Genomic DNA, 21257 nt, shown 5'->3' with positions numbered 1-21257 from the left:
AATGACTGTGAACACAGGGGAACAGAAATACATCTATCAGAAGATGACATAGAAAAGCAAGTGAAAATCAATGCAAATATTGCTGTTGAACCCTGGGGTAAGACAAAGCATGAAAGACTAGGACTCATAAGAGTCCCAGAGGGTAAATCAAGATATATAAAAAAAAAAAATTCTGGAAATAATTTGTAGAAAAACCAGTCAGAAAATTACTAAAAGCCAAGAAACAATCATCTATAAGAAACCAGAAGCAAATAGCATCTAAATTATCTGGAATACCAATAGACATACAAGAAGCTGTTATATCATTCAAATAATTAAAGTTCATGATCAACCCAGATATTTTAAATGAACCTAGAGGAAAGCAACTTAGTCACAACAGAATCTACAGAAGGGTTTCAGCTGATATTTTGACAGGACTATTGCAGGAAAGGAAAGAGTGCCAGTACATAGTCCAAAACTTGAATGAGAAAAAGCTGCCATTTAGAGCAGCATAAGCCACAAGACCGCCATCTCTAAAAACAGCAGAAATAGGCAATTTCCCAGATCAGCAAAATGTAAAAGAATTCAGCAGTTCAAAACTAATCCTAAAAGAAAAATTTAGAATTCTACCCTGAATAGTAAAGTAGCAAGATGAAATAGAAATAAGGAAACCGTCATTGGAAAGGCAAGAAGAGTCATGAGTTGCAGAGAATAAACAAGAAGAAGTCAAGGAGGACATCAAAACCCTAAATATGGGAGAGGGAAGAAGGAAAACATAGGTGATTTTCAGCACTATACTAACTGAATAATCTTATATGAATCTCTGTTTAAAGAAAATGGAGAGATGCATAGCCTAATGTGTTTCAAAAACAAACAAAAGCAAACAATCAAAATATGAAACAAACAAACAAACACCAAACAGTACTGTTGGCTGACATATATCCAAAGGAACCATGATAATTCAAAAGAAAATGCTCAAATTGTTGTCAAGTACCATTCAGCATGCACAGTATTGTTGCTTGCAAGTAATCAACACACTTGTATTCAGAAAACAGATGCGAGCAAAAAGATTGAAAAATGTTCATTCAAAAGAGCATATCGTGACCAAACCCAAATGCCTATTTTGTATAAAATAGATTCATATTCCGTTATATACTTTAACTCTACTTCCAACAGAAAGAATGAATGTGATATACATCACTACATGGAGAATTAATGGCATACGCCCAGAACAAAGACAAGTAGTTCTACAAAACAGTACTAAGAACAAAAAAGGCAGACAGGAATGAATATATTGGGATGGGCTTCATTTCTAGGAATTTCAGCCCCCATGAAACAACAGGATCCATGTCTTGAGAGTGTGGGTGTTTCAGCAGAAAAGCAACAGACGGATATGAATTCTGGGTGAATGGCTATTACACAAATATAAGATTCCTATAGTGGGGTCTTTGTGAACTGTTAAATTTTAGAAAGGTTAAAGACGTATGGAAAATTAAACATAACATGCACACACTTCCCTCTGTACTGTGTATAGACATGTGAACTAAAGGAAAGAGGGCCGGAAAAAAAGGACCATGGGATGCTAATGGGGAGAATCACTTTTAACTTAGGAAACTCTCATTTGATGCAGTCCCTCCCCCAACACTGAAAAGATGCTGCACCTTTGTGGATGGCAGTTACCGTTTGGATAACAGGTGGAATGTTGTTGTGTTCCACGAGGCTTGATGTGGCTGCTGGATCCAAGGTAACTCGGCAGAGCTCTGTGGGTGGATCAGAGCCATGTAAGGGCTGACACACTCCGTGGAGCTTTTCTTAGGTCTATTGTATGGGGAGCACTTTAAGTTCGAGATAAAGTTGCTGCCCAATGAGTTTAGATCACGGGTCAGTTTCTAGGAACTGGAAAGTCAGACATTGGAAGATCTGCCCGTCATCAGCATACTGGTGAGGCTCCAAAGAACTTTCAGACTCCCTCAGTACTGTAGAAGTCGACTATATGGGAGACAAGAAGAGAAGCCTGCAGAAAAGCTGGATGCACAGATTGAGGGGAGATGCGAACACATTGATGAGACTTGTTCTGCTACAAAGGAGAATACTGGCATGGATATTTCTTTACATAAATCCAGGCTCAGAAGACATTCATGAGACATGTTGAGCCTGGGTGATACTAGAAGAAACCTGTGGAGGGTCAATGTGAACTTCAAGAAGGTACTAAATTCTCTGCTCCAAGAAGTGGCCCAAAATTCCTGACGTCTAAAAGAGAAGAGATGTCAGAGTTGATAAAACTGCACATGGTCTTGAAAGAGGTCGTGAGAATACACACGTCCCAAGGGGCATTTAAAAATCACACAGACCAAAGGGCATGAAGTCCTGGTAAGCATTTACCCAGGGTTGGGAATACCTATCAAGCACTTGCCCTTCCCTCCTATCCACTCAGGCATCCATATCAGAAGATCAGAACTTGAGCTGCAATGAAGCCAATAGGAGAAGAGCAAGCCCCTCCTAGAACCAGTTTTCCTACAACTTCACACTCTGTGCACAACACGGAAATCCTCAATGGTCAAATACTCTCGACTTTAATTGATAGAAATTAAGTTAATAGCACAAACAAACAAATGATGACGTTCCCCTAGATTCAGCAAATTCAGGGGTTACGTCTTCTTTGGGGTGAAGTGAGTGTGGTAAGGGAGGGGATTCTTTGACTGAACTTGAATATGTATTAGGCCTCTGGTTTTCTAGACAGTATAGGTAACTATTATAAGTCAGTTACTGAAGTGAACAGTAAAAGTCGCCATATATATGTAAGGACATTTTTTTTTTATGTGGACCGTTTTTCCCTTCATTCATGCCCGGGTGCTGTATGTCATGTGGGTGCAGACTTGGTTGTGTTAAACTGCTTTACCCAACATGATCGGACGTTTAAGAGTTCTCATGTTTGATAGAAAAGCACCTGGTTCTCAATAGACTAGCAAAGCTGCAGCAGGTTTCTCATTGCTCTAATGCCCCTAGTTCCTTTGTGTACCAAGCCTAAATATAAATATCTTGTTTCAGATTCCTTGTGTTTTCCTGGAGAGAAATTTTACTGCTTGAAATGACAACATTGGTCAGTATGTGTCATTGGGTGGAAAGGGCACCACATGCACAAGGGAAACCAAGTGTGGGGGTAATTTCATGCTTACAATAATTATTTCATGGTTCCTGTTGGTGTTGGAGGCATCAAAATTAAAGAGTTTATCTGTCTCTTTCATCATATTCGAGTGGCATTTTACATATTATCTGTCTAGTTTTTCCTTATAGCCAACAAAATTATACCTGAATTTGACAAGTGTGGATTGTAAGTAGATTTAGTATTTTTCAAAAACTAACTTCATTTTCATATAAATCCCAAAATAGGTAAATCAATTGTATTACACTATTTAAAGGCTGCAACTGAGGTATCAATTCAATGACAAAAATGTATTCTTCAGACAAACACATAACATTATGAATGTATAGAAAAAGAGATAAACAAGAATCCCATTTCGGCAAGTTATATATGGAAAGTGTTGATTTATTGATGCCCAGGTGGCAGTGTACCAGTGCATCATACGCTAACTCGCTCCCAATTAATCAGAATTATAAAAATTCACTCACCTAGCCCTTGGTTCAGGAGATTGCCAAAAAGTGGTCCCTTAATTTAAAAGACAGTATGATGCCAGAGATAACGTGGGCGGAGGAGAAGCAAAGTAGAGAATGGAAATCAGTGCAGTACCTGACCACTGGTAATGGAGTAGCAAATGTGAAAGTCTGTTTTAATTGGACGCACACTCTTAAGGGGACCGGAAACATGGGATTCAAAGCGTTGCGCTGAGTGTTAGAAGAGGGCATAGCAGATTCTAAGTTGAAAGAACTGAAATAAATCAGCACAAATTGTCCCCACAATTGATTCTGAGGCCAAGAAACTAGCAACCGAATTTTGGCTAGAAGTGGATGCGTACAATCAGGTATAGGACAATGGATGATGTCACACGATTTGTCTCAGTGATCTGGAGTGTGTTGTGGATTGTGGTTGGCCCTACCAAGAGAGAAAACTGGCCTTTAACCCCCAAAGAAAATCAACCATTTCGGTCTGCAAAGTTGACTTTATCGAAATGTCCCATGGCCACATGCACTGCATCTGCAGGCCCAGGGACCAATTTGGCATTTTGCCAAAAGAGCACGTGGGGGCTCAATCAGAGAAATCATGCATCTGGTCTTGAGGAATCCAGGGGGCCTTGGGATTGATATCAGTTTCCCAATCCTTTGGATCAGCTAAACTACTAGCCTGGACTGGGATTAGGGTTTGGTATGAGGCACAGGATGCGGGATAGCTGGGTTTCCATTCGTGGTCCCAAGCCACAAGGATGAGAGAACAAAGACCATTTGTCTAGGTCTGCAGTGTGAGAAGATGATGCATTTCCTTCACCATTATCTCCCAAATGCAGATGCTACATTTTGGATGGCGTTGAAATTGCACAGCCCCGTGGACACCAAGATGGTTTGAGCAATAATGGCAGCAGGCCCTGATGCATGACATGCATAGATATGTTTCCACAGGTTTTTCTGTGGACAGAGAACCTCTGGGAAGTACTGGTATGATTTGAACATTCTTATTGAAGTAGAAAGGACAAGCGCACTGTCAATGTGCTCTATTGAATACACTACAAAATGACATAAAACAGCCTGAAAAGCTGAATATATTTAGATGCTCCGTTTCCACAAGGGGAAGAGTCCTCTGAACTTTCAGAAAAGTGACATAAGCGTAATAAAAATGAGATTGTTCTAAACGATGAGAGTATGTTGCGTTGATGACATCAAAGGCATCACCAGCATTTCAAGATATACAAGACAACACACAAAGGAAAACGACATGGAATCAATGTGCAGGAAAATTTGTCCTCAGAGTAATATCATGGAATTGCCTAAAACAAAGAGAATAAAATTTTCACTCTACACATCCCTAAAATTTTACATTAGATACCTGATATTAATAGACCAGTAGAGATAAAGAAGTATAGTACACGAACCAGGAAGTAACATTTTCTGTTTCAAAGAGATTGAAGGTCCAAGAAAAAGCTTTCAAACAACAAGATTGTGAAACATTATCAAAGCATGTATTGAAAACCGAGGTGAGAGAAACACTGAAGTAAAACAATGTCTCAGAAACCCAAAAGGCACAATACCAGAAATGGGGAAGCGAAACATTTAGACGAGCCAAATAAAATCAGAACAATTAATGTATGAGATAATAGCAGGGCAAAATTCATTCCTAAGCAGACTAGATATTGCAGAGGGACTCGTGAATGTCTGTGAAAACAAGGGAAAAGAAACCCCTGTATCAGAAGATGGCATAGAAATAGAAGTGTAAACCAATGCAAATATTGCTGTTGAATCCTTGGGTAAGACAAAGCATGAAAGACTAGGATTCATAAGAGCCCCATAGGGAAAAACTATATATAAAAATCAAACTCTGAATAGGTATTTAGAAAAAAATCAGACTGAAACTTACTGAAAGCCAAGAAACAATCATCTATAAGAAACCAGGAGCAAACAGTATCCAAATAATTTGGAATCCCAATAGACTTACAAGAAGCTTTATTTTCATTCAAATCTTCAAAGATCATGATAAGCTCTGTGATTTTCGATGCACCTAGAGGACAGCAACTCAATCACAACAGAACTCCCACAGGTGTTTCAGCTGATTCCTAGACAGAATTATCACAGTACAGGAAGGTGTGCCAAGACATACACCAAATCATGAATGAGACAAAGCTGCATTATACGGTAGCCTATGCCAAAAGACAGCCATTACCATTAAAGACAGAACTTGGCAATTTCACCGATTGGCAAAGTGTAAAATATTTCAGCAGTTAAATAGTTATACTAAAAGAACGATTGAGAATTCTACCCTGAATAAAAAAAGAGTCACAACAGAACTCCTGAAGTGTTTCAGCTGATAACTTGACACAAATATTTCAGGACAGGAAGGAGTGCCAGGACATACACTGAAACCTGAATGAGTAAAAGCTTCAATCTAGAGTAGCCTATGCCACAAGAACGCCATATCTGATAACAGCAGATCTAGAAAATTTCACAGAGCGGCAAAACTGAATAGAATTCAGCAGTTCAATACTTATCCTTAGACAAAGATTGACAATTCTTCCCTGAAGAGAAAAGTAGTAAGATGAAATGGAAATAAGAATACCATCGTTGGAAATGCAAGAAGAGCCATGAGTTGCAGAGAATTAACAAGAAGAAGGCAAGGAGGACATCAAAAGCCTACAGATGGGAGAGGGAAGCAGGAAAACATAGGTGATATTCAGCACTATACTAACTGAATCATCCAATATGGCTCTCTGTTTAATGCAAATGGAGAGATGCATGGCCTAATTTGTTTGCAAAGCAAACAACAAGGAAACAATCAAAATATCAAACAAACAAACAAACACCAAAGAGTACTTTTGGCTGACATATATGCAAAGGAACCATGAGAATTCAAAAGAAAATACTCAAAGGGCTGTCAAGTATCATTCAGCCCGCACCAAACCAGTTTTGCTGCTTCCATGTACTCAAAATACTTGTATTCAGAAAACAGATGCGAGCAAAAATATTGAAATATGTTCATTCATAAGAGCATATCGTGACCTAACCCAAATGCCTTTTTTGTATAAAACGGATTCATATTCCATTATATAGATTGACTCTTTTTTCAACAGGAAGATTGAATGTGATATTCATCCCTAGTTAGAGAATTAATGACATACGCCTCTAACAAAGACAAGTAATTATACAAAACAGTACTAAGAGGAAAAGAGACAGACAGTAAAGAGTACATTGGAATGGGCTTCATTTCTAGGAATTTCAGCCCCCATGAAACAAATGGATCCATGTCTTGAGACTGTGGGAGTTTCAACAGAAAAGCAACAGACGGATATGTATTCTGAGTGAATGGCTATAACATAAAAATAAGATTCCTTTGGGTGGTCTTTGTGAATTTTAACTGTTAGAAAGTTTAAGGTCGTTGGAAATATAAACTTAACATGCACACACTTCCCTCTCTTTGTAATGTGTATTGAGATATGAACTAAAGGAAAGAGGGTCAGAAAAACAGGACCATGGGATGCTAATGGAGAGAATTACTTTTAACTTAGGAATCTCTCGTCTGATGCAGTCCCTCCCCCAGCACTGAAAAGATGCTGCAACCTTCGTGGATGGTAGTTACCAGTTGGATTCCAGGTGGAACGTTGGTGTGTTTGTTGTGGCTTCTGGATCCAAGGTAACTCGGCAGAGCTCTGTGGGTGGATCAGAGTCATGTAGGGGCTGACACCCTCTGTGGAGCTTGGCTTAGGTCTATTTTATCGGGAACTGTTTATGTTCGTGATACTGCTGCTGCCCAATCACCTGAGATCACGGGTCAGTTTCTAGAAACTGAAAAGTCAGACAGTGGAAGATCTGCACGTCATCAGCATACTGGTGAGTCTCCGAGGTACTTTCAGACATGCCCAGTAATGTAGAGGTCGACTTTATGGGAGACACGAAAAGAAGCATGAAGAAAAGCTGGCTGCACAGATTGAGGAGAGATGCGAACACATTGATGAGAGTTGTTCTGCTACAATGGAGAATAATGGCATGGAGAATTCTTTCCAGAACACCACGCTCCAAAGACATTCATGAGACATGTCGAGCCTGGCTGATACTAGAAGAAAACTGAGGAGGGTCAACGTGAACTTGAAGAAGGTACTCAATGCTCTGCTCCAAGGAGTGGTCCAATATTCCTGACGTCTAAAAGAGAAGAGATGGCAGAGTTGATAAAATAGCTCATGTTCTTGAAAGAGGCCGTGAGAATCCACACTTCCCAAGGGGCATTTAAAAATCACACAGACCACAGAGCATGAAATCCTGGTAAGTTTTACCAGGGTTTGGTCATACTTATAAAGCATTTTTCTTCCCTCCCATTCACTCACTCATCCATTCCAGAGGATCAGCCCTTGAGCTGCAATGAAGCCAATAGGAGAAGAGCAAGCCCCTCCTAGAAACAGTTTTCCTGCCACTTCACACTCTGCGCACAACACTGAATTCCTCAATGGTCAAATACTCTCGGCTATCATAGATAGAAATTAAATACTTAGCTCACACAAAGAAATGATGATGTTCCCCTAGTTTCAGCAAATTCTGGGGTTACATCTTCTTTGGGTTTAAGGGAGTGTGGTAAGTGAGGGGATTTTTTGACTGAAGTTGAATATTTATTAGGCTTCAGTTTTTCTAGAGAGCATAGGTAACTATTATAAATCAGTTAGTGAAACGAACTGTAAAATTCGCCGTAGACATGTAAGGAAGTACTTTTATGTTGACAGTCTGTTTTCTTCATTCAATCCCGGGTGCAGTATATCATGTGGGTGCAGACATGGTTGTGTTAAACTGCTTTACCCAACATGTTTGGACGTTTAAGCGTTCTCATGTTTGAGACAAGAGCACCTGGTTCTCAATAGACTAGCAAAGCTGCAGCAGGTTTCTCATTAATCTAATGCCCGTAGTTCCTTTTTGAACCAAGCCCACATATTAATAACTTGTTTAAAATTCCTTGTGTTTTCCTGGAGAGAAATGTTACTTCTTGAAATGACAACATTGGCCAGTAAGTGTCATTGGGTGGAAAGGGCACCACATGCACAAGGGAAACCATGTGTGGGGGTAATTTCATGCTTACAATAATTATTTCATGGTTCCTGTTGGTGTTGGAAGCATCAAAAGTAAAGAGTTTACCTGTCCCCTTCATCATTTTCGAGTGGCAATTTACATTTTATCTGTCTAGTTTTTCCTTAGAGATGACAAAATGATACCTGAATTTGAGAAGTGTGGATTGTAAGTAGATTTAGTATGTTTCAAAAACTAACTTCATTTGCGTATAAATCCCAAAATATGTAAATCAATTTTATTAAACTTTTGAAAGTCTGCAACTGAGGTAGCAGCACAATGACAAAATTGGGGTATTTGGACAAACAGTAACATCATGTATCTATAGAAAAAGAGATAAACAAGAATTCCATTTCGGTGAGTTATATATGGAAAGTGATGATTTATTGATGCCCAGATTGCTGTGTACCAGTGCATCATATGCTAACTTGCTCCCAATTACACAGAAATTTAAACATCCACTCACCAAGACCTTGTTTCAGAGACTTGCCATAGAGTGCTCCCTTACTTGCAAGGACAGTATGATGCCTCAGAAAACGTGGATGGAGGAGAAGCAAAGTAGAGAATGGAAATCAGTGCAGTACCTTACCTCTGGTAATGGAGCAGCAAAGGTGAAACTCTGTTTCAATTGGTTGCACACTCTTAAGTGGACCGGACACATGGGATTAAAATCGATGCGCTGAGTGTTAGAAGAGTGCACAGCAGATGGTAAGCTGACAGAACTGAAATAAATCAGCACAAATTGTCCCCAAAATTGATTCTGAGTCCAAGAAACGAGCAGCCGAATTTGAGCTAACAGTGGCTGCATAAAATGAGGTATAGGACTATGGATGATATCACATGTTTTGTCTCAGGGATCTGGAGTGTGTTGTGGATTGTGGTTGGCCCTACCAAGAGAGAAACCTGACCTTGAACCCCAATGAGAAAGCAAACACTCCGGTGTGCAAAGTTGACTTTATTGAAATGTCCCATGGCCACATGCACTGCATCAGCAGGCCCAGGGACCAATTTGGCATTTTGCCAGTAAAGAACGTGGGGGATCAATGAGAGAAATCATGCATCTGGTCTGAGGAATCCAGGGGACCTTGGGGTTGAAAACAGTTTCCAAATCCTTTGGATCAGCTAAACTCCTACCCTGGACTGGTATTAGGGCTTGGTATGAGGCACAGAATGCGGGACAGCTGGGTTTCCTTTCATGGTCCCAAGCCACAAGGATGAGAGAACAAAGACCATTTGTCTAGGTCCGCAGCGTGAGAAGAAGAAGCATTTCCTTCACCATTATCTCCCAAATGCAGATGCTACATTTTGGATGGCGTTGAAATTGCACAGCCCCGATGACACCTAGGCGGGTTTAGCAAAAATGGCAGCATGCCCTGATGCATGACATCCATAGATGTGTTTCCACAGGTTTTTCTGTGGACAGAGAAGCTCTGGGAAGAACTGGTAAGTTTGGAACTTTCTTATGGAAGTAGAAAGTACAAGCGCACTGTCAATGTGCTCTATTGAATACACTTCAAAATGACATACAACTGCCTGCAAAGCTGAATATATTTAGATGCTCCGTTTCCACAAGGGGGAGGGTTCTCTGAACTTTCAGAAAAGTGACATAAGCGTAATAAAAATGAGATTGTTCTGAACGATGAGAGTATGTTGCATTGATCACATCAAAGTCAACACCAGCCGTTAGAGATATACAAGACAACACACACACAGGAAAACGACATGGAATCAATGTGCAGGTAAATTTGTCCTCACAGAAATATCATGGAATTGCCTACAAATAAGAGACTAAAATTTTCACTTTACAAATCCCTAAAATTCTACATTAGATACCTGATAGTAATAGACCAGTTGAGATAAAGAAGTATAGTACAAGAAACAGGAAGTACCATTTTCTGATTCAAAGAGTTTGAAGGTCCAAAAAAAGCTTTCAAACATCTTGATTATGAAACATTATCAGAGCATATATTGAAAAACGAGGTGAAAGAAACCCTGAAATAAAACAGTTTCTCAGAATCACAAAAGTCACAATACCAGAAATGTGGAAGAGAATCATTGAGACGAGCCAAATAAAATCAGAATACTCAAAGTGTTAGATAATAGCAGGGCAAAATTCAGTCGTAAGCAGAGTAGATAATGCAGAGGGACGCGTGAATGTCCGTGAAAACAAGGGAAAAGAAATCCCTGTATCAGAAGATGGCATATAAAAGCAAGTGTAAACCAGTGCAAATATTGCTGTTGAATCCTTGGGTAAGACAAAGCATGAAAGACTAGGATTCATAAGAGCCCCATAGGGAAAAACTAGATATAAAAATCAAACTCTGAATAGGTATTTGGAGAAAAAGCAGACAAAATTACTGAAAGCCAAGAAACAATCATCTATATGAAACCAGGAGCAACCAGCATCCAAAATAATGTGGAATCCTAATAGACCTACAAGCAGCTATATTTTCATTCAAATCATCAAAGATCATGATAAGCTCTGTGATTTTCGGTGCAACTAGAGGACAGCAACTCAGTCACAACAGAACCCCCACACGTATTTCAGCTTATACTTAGACCAAAATATCACAGTACAGGAAGGAGTGCCAAGACATAGACAAAATCTTGAATGAGACAAAGCTGCATTATACGGTAGCATATGCCACAAGACAGCCATTACCATTAATGACAGAACTTGGCAATTTCACAGATCGGCAAAGTGTAAAATAATTCAGCATTTAAATAATTATCCTAAAAGAAAGATTGAGAATTCTACCGTGAATAGAAAAGTAGTCACAACAGAAACTCCGGAAGTGTTTCAGCTGATAACTCGACACAAATATTGCAGTACAGGAAGGAGTGCCAGACATACACCGAAACCTGAATGAGAAAATGCTGCAATCTAGAGTAGCCTATGCCACAAGAATGCCATATCTGATAACAGCAGATCTAGAAAATTTCACAGAGCGGCAAAACTGAATAGAATTCAGCAGTTCAATACTTATCCTTAGACAAAGATTGACAATTCTTCCCTGAAGAGAAAAGTAGTAAGATGAAATGGAAATAAGAATACCATCGTTGGAAATGCAAGAAGAGCCATGAGTTGCAGAGAATTAACAAGAAGAAGGCAAGGAGGACATCAAAAGCCTACAGATGGGAGAGGGAAGCAGGAATACATAGGTGATTTTCAGCAATATACTAATTGAATCATCCTATATGACTCTCTGTTTAATGCAAATGGAGAGATGCATTGCCTAATTTGTTTGCAAAACAAACAACAAGGAAACAATCAAAATATCAAACAAACAAACAAACACCAAAGGGTACTGTTGGCTGACATATATGCAAAGGAACCATGAGAATTCAAAGGAAAATACTCAAAGGGCTGTCAAGTATCACTCAGCACGCACCGACACAGTTTCGCTGCTTGCATGTACTCAACACACTTGTATTCAGAAAACAGATATGAGCAATAAGTTTGAAAAATTTTCATTCGTAAGGGCAAATCGTGACCTAACCCAAATGCCTATTTTGTATAAATTTGATTCATATTACTTTATATAGGTTGACTCTTCTTCCAACAGGAAGATTGAATGTGATATTCATCCCTAGTTAGAGAATAAATGGCATACGCCCATAACAAATACAAGTAGTTCTACAAAACAGTTCTAAGAGCAAAATGGAAAGACAGTAAAGAGTATATTGGTATGGGCTTCATTTCTAGGAATTTCAGCCCCCATGAAAAAAATGGATCCATGTCTTGAGACTGTGGGTGTTTCAGCAGAAAAGCAACAGACGAATATGTATTCTGAGTGAATGGCTATTACACAAACATAAGATTCCTTTGGGTGGTCTTTGTGAATTCTTAACTGTTAGAAAGCTTAAAGTCGTGTGGAAATATAAACTTAATATTCACACACTTCCCACTCTTTGTAATGTGTATTGACATCTGAACTAAAGGAAAGAGTGTCGGAAAAACAAGACCATGGGATGCTAATGGAGAGAATTACTTTTAACTTAGGTATCTCTCGTCTGATGCAGTCCCTCCACCAACACTGAAAAAATGCTGCAACCTTTGTGGATGGCAGTTACCGGTTGGATTCCAGGTGGAAATTTGGTGTGTTCCACGAAGCTTTTTGTGGCTGCTGGATCCACATTTCTTTTAGCATGTGTTTAGTGTTGCTAAAGTCTTTTAGTTTTTGCTTCTCTGTGAAATTCTTTATCTCTCCTTCTATTCTAAAGGATAGCCTTGCTGGAGAAAATATCCTTGGCTGCCTTTTTTTTTTTTTCATTCTGGACTTTGAATATAACTTCCCTCTCCATTCTGGCCTGTTGTGTTTCTGTAGAGAAATCAGCTGAGAGTCTTCTCTTGTAACTCACTCTTTTTTTTCTCTTGCTGCCTTTAGGCTCATTTCTTTATCCTTCAGTCTACCCATCTTGATTATGATATGTCTTTGTGTGGGTCTCTTTGGGCTCTTCCTGTTTGGGAATCTCTGAGCCTCCTTTATTTGGGTGTCTGATTCCTTCTTTAGGTTTGGGAAGTTTTCAGTCATGATTTCTTTAAATACCTTTTCCATCCCCTTTGTTTTTTCTTCCCCTTATGGAATCCATATTATGCATAGATTGGCATGCTTTATATTATCCATAGGTTCCTTATATTGTTTTCATTGTTTTTTATTTGTTTATCTCTCATCTGTTCTGATTTTGTGCTTTCTGTTGTCCTGTCTACTAGGTCACTTATTCATTCGTCTGCATTTTCTAGCCTGCTTTATATAAGCTTTAGGTCAGATCTCATTTCAGCCAATGAATTTACCAATTCTACTTGGCTCTTCTTTATAGCTTCTATTTTGTTTTTTGCATATTTTATGTCTCTAAACACTATCTCTTTTAGTTCCTTCAGTAATTTGATACTTCTTTTTTGAAATCTTGATCTAGTAGGCCATCAATGCCTATTTTATTGACCGTTCTTTCAGGGGATTTCTCTTGCTCTTTTAATTGGGAGTGCTTCCTCTGCTTCTTCATGCTGCTCATATCTCTCTGGCACTGTGGCTTAAGGAGTATCAGTTATCTATTGTGGTCCTTAAAGGATGTTTATTTATTTATCTATCTAAAGACTATGTGGGAATAAAACTTAAAAATGAGAGAGAGAGAGAGAATTTTAAAAGAATGGAGGAAAAGAAGGTTTGAAAACAGTGTATCATAAATAATAGAAGAGCAAGTTGAAGCAGAATAGGAATCGAGTTGAGATGTCTTTTAAAAATGTTAATAAAAAGAAGAAAAAATCAAAACACAATATTTGAAACCTGTGAATAATAATAACAGATCAAAACCAAGAGAATTAAAAATGAAATGAGAACTGTAAACATATAGAAATGTTTAAAAAGTAAAGGTTAAAAAGCTAATAGAAAATAAAACAGATATAAAAAGATTTAAAAAACAAAGATGTGTTCTCCTAGAGACTGCGCTCTTAATGGTTTTATTGAGAGGTCTTTGTGTCTTTGCCCTGTTTCACGAACTCAGCTTGCTCTGTTGACACCCTCGTCTGTGCTGCTCACAGTGTCTGTCGGCAAGAAGATCGCGCCCCTCCAGCACTGGATCAGATGCTGCTCTCCTTTGTGGTGAGCAGGTGGGTCACTCCCTCTCCAGATGCCGCAGTCAGTGCTGTGCCACTTGCTCCATTGGTCGGCTCAGCTTCAAGAATAACAACTTTATGGAGATATAATTCACATGCCATAAAATGCAACCTTTGAAAGTGTGCATTAGGGTTTTAAGTACATTTCAGGGTTGTGTAGCCATCAACCCCAAAAGGAAGCAGAACCTTTTGTAATTCCTCCCCTAACCTTCCTTTCTCTTAGCCCCCAGCAGCCACCACTCTACTTTCTGCCTCTATGGATTTGCCTGTTCTGGGCATTTCATATAAGTAGAACCATACAGTATGCTGCCTTTTTTGATTGTTGTCTTTCATTTAGTGTGACGTTGTCAAGGCTCATCCATGGTGTAGCATATATCAGTACACAAATTCCTTTTTGTGTTCAAATAATATACCATTTTTATAAATACACCACATTGCTTATCCATCCATCTGTTGATGATGAATAATTCTGCTGTAAATGCTCATGGACAAGTTTTTGTGTGAACACATATTTTCAGTTCTCTTGAGGATATATCAAAAAATGGAATTGCTGGGATGTATTCTACTTTTAACATTTTGAGGAATTGCTAAAGTAGTTTTTAAAGTGACTGCACCATTTTATATTTCCAGTAGTAACATATGAGGAGTCCACTTTCTCCACATCCTCATCAACACTTTTTATTACCGGGTTTATACATACATATTTATATATCATATATCATATATATTTGTCACCCTAGTTGGTATGAAGTGGCATGACATTGTGCTTTTGATTTCTGTTTCCCTAATGCCTACTGATGTTGAACATCTTTTTATGTGCTTATTTCCCATTCGATTGTCTTCTTTGGAGAAACATCTATTCAAATTCTTTGCCCATTTTACTTGTATTTGTCTTTGTATTATCATGTTTTAAGTCTTCTTTGTCTATTCTGGATAAATGTCCCTTATCATATTGGAAATATTTTCACCCATTCTGTGGATTGTCTTCTTACTTTCTTGATGAAGTCCTTTGAAGCACAGAAGTTTTTAATTTTAGAGAAGTCCAGTTTACTTGATTTTTTTTCTTTTGTTGTTTGTGCTTTTGGTGTCATATCTTAGAAGTATTTGTAATCCAATGTCCTGAAGATTTTCTCATTGTTCATTTTGTAAAATTTTATAGTTTCAGGTCTGTGATTTATTTTGAGTTAATTTTCATAAATGGTGTTAAGATAAAAGTTCAGTTTTCTTTCTTTCCAGGTGTATGTTCAGGTGTCCCAGCATCATTTTTGTAAAGATTATTTTTCCCCATTGGATTGTCATGGTACCTTTGTCAAAAATTAACTGGCTACGTGTAAGAGTTTGTTTATGGACTCTCAGTTCTTTTCTCTCAATCTATTTGTCTGTCCTTTATGCAAGTACCACACTGTAGGGATTACAGTTTTGTTAGTGAGTTTTGAATGTGGAAAATTCAAAACTTTGTTCTTTTTCAAGATTGTTTTGACCATTCTGGGTATCTTGCATTTCCATATTAGTTTTAGGATCAGCTTGTTCATTTCTGCCAAAAAGCCAGAGTTGCATTGAATCTATAGGTCATTTTGAGGACAATTGTCATCCTAACAATAAGGCTTCTGATCCATGAACACAGAAGAGCTTTCTATTTATTTTAGGTCATTTTTAACTTCTATCAGTAGTATTTTACTTTTCAATATACAAGTTTCAGACATTTTTCTCAGTATTCCACATATTTTTCTTAATATTCCTAAGTATTTTATTCTTTTGGATGCTATTGTAAATGAAAATATTTCCTTCATTTTATTTTTAGATTATTCACTGCTGTTGTATAGAAGTATGATTACTTTTTTATATATTGATTTGTGTCTTACAATTTTGGTCAGACTGGGTTATTAATTCTAAAAAGTTTTTTTTTTTCTTTTCTCTCTCTCTCTTTTTCTTTGTGGATTCCTTGGGATTTCAATATATAATATCATGTCATGTGGAATCGAAATAGTTTTATTTCTTTCTTTCTAATCTAGAGGCTTTATTTTCTTTGTATGGTTGCTTTGACTAGAACCTCTAGTAAAATGTTGATTTAGGGAGGAAATAATTCTGTCTTTCACCATTATGTATGATTTTTGCTCCAGGTTTTTCATAGATGTTGTCTGTCAATTTGAGGAAGTTGTCCTCTATTCCTAGTTTTTATCCATTATTCTATTAATATGGCATATTACATGAATTGACTTTTGTACGTTGAACTGCCTTTGCATACCTGGATACATCCCACTTAATTGTGGCCTATTTTATATGTTACTGGATTGGATTTGCTTGTATTCCGTTGAGGATTTTTGCGTTTATATTCATAAGAGACAGTCTTTAGTTTCTTGTGATGCCTTTGTCTGGTTTTGGAATCAGTGTGATACTAGTCTCATTGAATGAATTGGGAAGTGTGCCCACCTCTTTTTTTTAGACGAGTTTGTGAAGCATTGTTTATTTTTGCTTGTTTTTGTTTTGTTTTGTTTTTCTTTAAGTAGTTGATGGAATTCACCAGAAAAGCCATAGAGGCCTATAATTTCCTTGTGGGAATGTTTTGGATTACTATTTCAGTCACTACTTATTGTAGGATTATTTGAGTTTTCTATTTCTCCTTGAATTAGCTTCAGTCATTTATGTCCTTCTTGGAATTTATCCATTCCATCTAGATTATCTCATTTATTGGCTATATAATTATTCATGGTATTCCCTTATATTCCTTGTTATTTTTGTAAGGGCAGTAGTGACATCCTTCCTTTCATTTCTTTTTAGTAATTTGAATCTTCCCTCTTTTTTTCCTTCAGTACTTGTAAAACTTTGTCAATTTTGTTGATCTTTTCAAGGAACCAACTTTTCTTCTTCTTGGTTATTCTCTGTTGTTCATCAATTCTCTATTCCATTTATTTCTGCCTTTAGTATTTTGATTAGAATGTTTAATTCATTTACATAAATGTAATTTCTTATCAGGTTGAAGTTAACTCTGCTATCTGCTTTCTATATGTCTTTTTTTCCCATTCCTCTATTACTACACTTTTTTTGTACAAAGTAGGCATTTTCAAGTGTGCCATTTTAATTTGTTGTTTTATCTTTTTCTTCTCCTTCTCCTCCTCCTACTCCTCCTCCTTCTCCTCCATTGCCCTGGAGATTATAATTAACATCTTGTTTTAAAGCAATCTAGTTCACATGAATGCCAACTTAATTTCAATAGTACACAAAACTTGGCTTTGGTATCAATCTTTTCCCTCCCCCTCCTCATGCTGTCACTGTCATACAAATTATACCTTTATGCATTTATAAGCACATTTATAGAGTTTCATAAGTATTGTCTTATGCAGTTGTCTTTTACATCAAATAGAATAAAACACTTACATGTAATACTATATTTATACTGCTTTTTTTTTTAACTCATGTAGTTACCTCTACTAGTGCTCTTTATTTTTCAGGTGAGTGTCCTTTCATTTACACCTGCTGGACTATCCTTAGTATTTCTTGTAGGGCAGGCCTGCTAGCAATGAATTCTTTCAGATTTTGTTTTTGTAGGAGGGTCTTAATATCTCCTTTAATTTTTTTGAAGAATCACTTTGCTGGCTATAAAATACTTGGTGACAGTCTTTTCCTTTTATCACTTTGACAATGCCATCCCACTGCCTTCTGGTCTCCATGGTTTTTGATGAGAAATCAACTGTCTTACTGAGGAGAATTTGTATATGTTGAGCCACTTTTCTCTTTCTGCTGTCAAGTTTCTTTGTTCTTGTCTTTTGACACACTGAGTCTGATGTGCCTATTTTTGATGTCTCTATGTTTATACCACGTGGAGTTTCTTGAGCTGCTGGGATGTACAAATTAATGTTTTCATCAAATTTGGGAAGTTTACAGCCATTATTTCTTTATATAATCATTCTACCCCATTTTTTCCCTTCTTCCTTCTGGTGCTCCCATTATGTGTGTATTGGTATTGTTGATGGTGTCCCACCTATCTCTAACACAGTGTTCATTTTATTTTTCATTCCTTTTTCTTTCTGTTCCACAGACTGGATAATCTCAGTAGTTTTAAGTTAACTGACGTTTTCTTCAACAAGTTCATATCTACAGAGAAATCTTTTATTGAATTTTTCATTTTAGTCATTATATTTGTATCTCTAGAATTTCTAGTTGGTTTTTAAAATAAATTTTACCTATTGATATTCTCTGTACAATGAGATGTTCACATAATTTAATTCTTTAGGCATGGTTTCTGTTAGCTCTTTGAATATATGTGTAATTGCTTATTTATGTCTTTGTCTAGTAAGTCCAGTGTCTGGGCTTCCTCAGGGAGTTTCTATTGACTACTTTTTCCCCTGTGTTATGGCCAAATTTTTCTGTTTCTTTGTACATCTTGTAATTTTCTGTTGAAAACTGGACATTTAAAATATTACAATGTGGCAGATCTGAAAGCCGGATTTTCCTCATCTCCAGGGTTTATCGTTGCTTCCATTGTCATTGCTGCTGCAGCTATTTATTTAGTTACTTTCCTGAACAAATTCTGTAAAGTCTGTATTCTTTATCATGCATGGCCATGAGATCAGTGTGTGTGCAGAAAGCCTAGTTGTCATCACTGTAATAATGATTGGACAGTGATTTCTTTCAATGACTGGAGCCAATAATTTGAGCTGCTGCCAGGTAGCTGTGTGTCTGCGTGCTGAGGGAAGACCTCAGCACCAGCAGGCAGTCTGCAGCTCTTCCAAAGCCTTTAGTTCTTGCTTATGCAGAACCTCAATTTCAGCCAGAGTTGAAGACTTAAGATTTTCTCCGATCTTTCCTTGCCATGTGCCACAAATGTGTATGGCCTTCTACAATTCTCAGAATTTTTTTGGAGATTTTTAACAGTACCTCCACCCCCAGAATGTCTCATTACTCAATTTTGCCTTCTAAGTTTCCTAGTCAGCATCTAGTTAGCCTCTACTGGTACCACTGCCTCAGGCAGTTGTAATGTTATATACTCACTGCTGATTGTTTTCCACACACACTCTGGGGACAGGCTGTTTGCACAGCATGAGTTTGAGATAGGTCAAATAGTGACAGCTCTCTGGGGACGGATTTTTTGGGTAATTTCAAATCACTTCTGCCCCTACCTTGATTGAGAGACTGTTGCTTTTAAAGGCCACCTTTTAGGTGAGGATACGGGGATGGGGGTAGATCAAGTTACAATGCCACAAAACTCACTATCTTTATGGAGATTTATCTGTTTTTTCCCTCAAATAAACACTCTCTGGATTGCTGGAAGCTGTTGTTTAATTTCCAGAGTTCTGCAGAGGTTAATTTTGACAAATTTTGCCATTGTCATTGCTTCATAGAGGAGTAAGTTTTCCAATATTTTTACTCAGATATTCTAGAAGGGTATCCCATGTGCGTTTGTTTTTAACTGAATTACTTGCAAGAATAGCTAATTCTACAGCTCCAGCCCCATTCACATAAGAGTCCATCTGCATGGCTTCTCCTACAGGGAGCAGTGTGCAATCTGTTGTCAGTTTATTGTTTTTCTTATTAAAGTGTAGAGTTTTTAAAAATATGCTCATGAATAGCCCTTTGTCATTTTTACATGATAAAAAACTTCCACTAGTCTGTGGCTATTTTTTTCCATCTCTTTTCATTGCTTTAATGAAATTCTCACTTTTAAGGATTTTCAGTATAGCAATATGTGGATGCTGATCACACGGGTGACATATTTAACTACTGTCTAAACCTCAGTCTTTGCTCTGATTCACTGTCTAGAATATCTGAACACATCTACTAAACCCCGTACACCAATGGATGCTGAGAGCCCTAATTAAAAAATTGCTTTTTAAGTAAAGAAAAAAATATTAATATTGACACTAGAAAAGACAAATCTCAAATTTCCTAACTGATCTTGCTTTCTGTGATCATTAGCTACATCATGTTTATAGAGCTGACAGGCATATTGAGCTACTGATTTTATTTCATTGGATTTTAGAATGCAGAACACATTTCAGGCCCACTTATAGCACTATATGTGTATCTTTAAGGATCTGTACATATGATGATGTCTTTATTTTAAGTACCTACTGCTGTGAACCTCATTAAAGAAACCTTGGAACTGCAGAACTGAAATTTTTCATATCACCATCAGCCCGTAGCATCTCTTTTGCAATTAGATGTTGTGTGGCAGAGTATTTTTCTGCTCCCTAGAAATGATCAATTTTGAAGGGGGGAAAAATAACCCTCCTCTAATAAATATCGTCCAAATCACACACTTATCTGAACAATGGCCACCATTTTAGTCCACACCAATCCATCTACTCATACTGACTCAGAGTCCTCAACACAGATAATCCACCACTGAAGTCAGGGTCCTGAGCACACATTCAATCCCCTCCCCATTCCTTGTTGTTTCTGACCTACTTTTGTCCAACGTGTCCTTCCAGTCCCTTTGCTGCCTGACTGCAGTTTTTAATTTTTACCTTTGAGTTCCAGGTTGCGCCTAGTGATTTCCAGAGAAATGCTAGACACCTTACTCATCAGGAGGGGTGGGGTGGATTTCAGGAATCTGTTACCCTAACTCACTTGCAGATCAGTAAGTGGCTGTTGTGAGCATTCCTTCTAGATCTCTGCCATGACGGCTGCATCAACCCCAGCAAAATAACGAAGCTCCTCCAACCACCTCTGCCTCCATTCATCTGGGTTTCTGCTTTTAGTGACACTCAGATGCTGCTAATGGGCATTATATATATATTTTTTTTTAATTGAAGTATAGTCAGTTACAATGTGTCAATTTCTAATATACAGCACAATGTTCCAGTCATTCATATACACATATATATGTATGAATTCCTTTCCATATTCTTTTTCATTAAAGTTATTATAAGATATTAAATATAGTTCCTTGTGCTATACAAAAGTAATTTAGTTTTTTTAGCTTTTTTTATATATAGTAGTTGATACTTTCAAATCTCAA

The sequence above is a fragment of the Camelus dromedarius genome, chromosome 6 (genome assembly GCF_036321535.1).
Source record: "Camelus dromedarius isolate mCamDro1 chromosome 6, mCamDro1.pat, whole genome shotgun sequence".
In the NCBI taxonomy this organism is placed as follows: Eukaryota; Metazoa; Chordata; class Mammalia; order Artiodactyla; family Camelidae; genus Camelus; species Camelus dromedarius.
Note: the sequence above shows the minus strand (reverse complement) of the source record.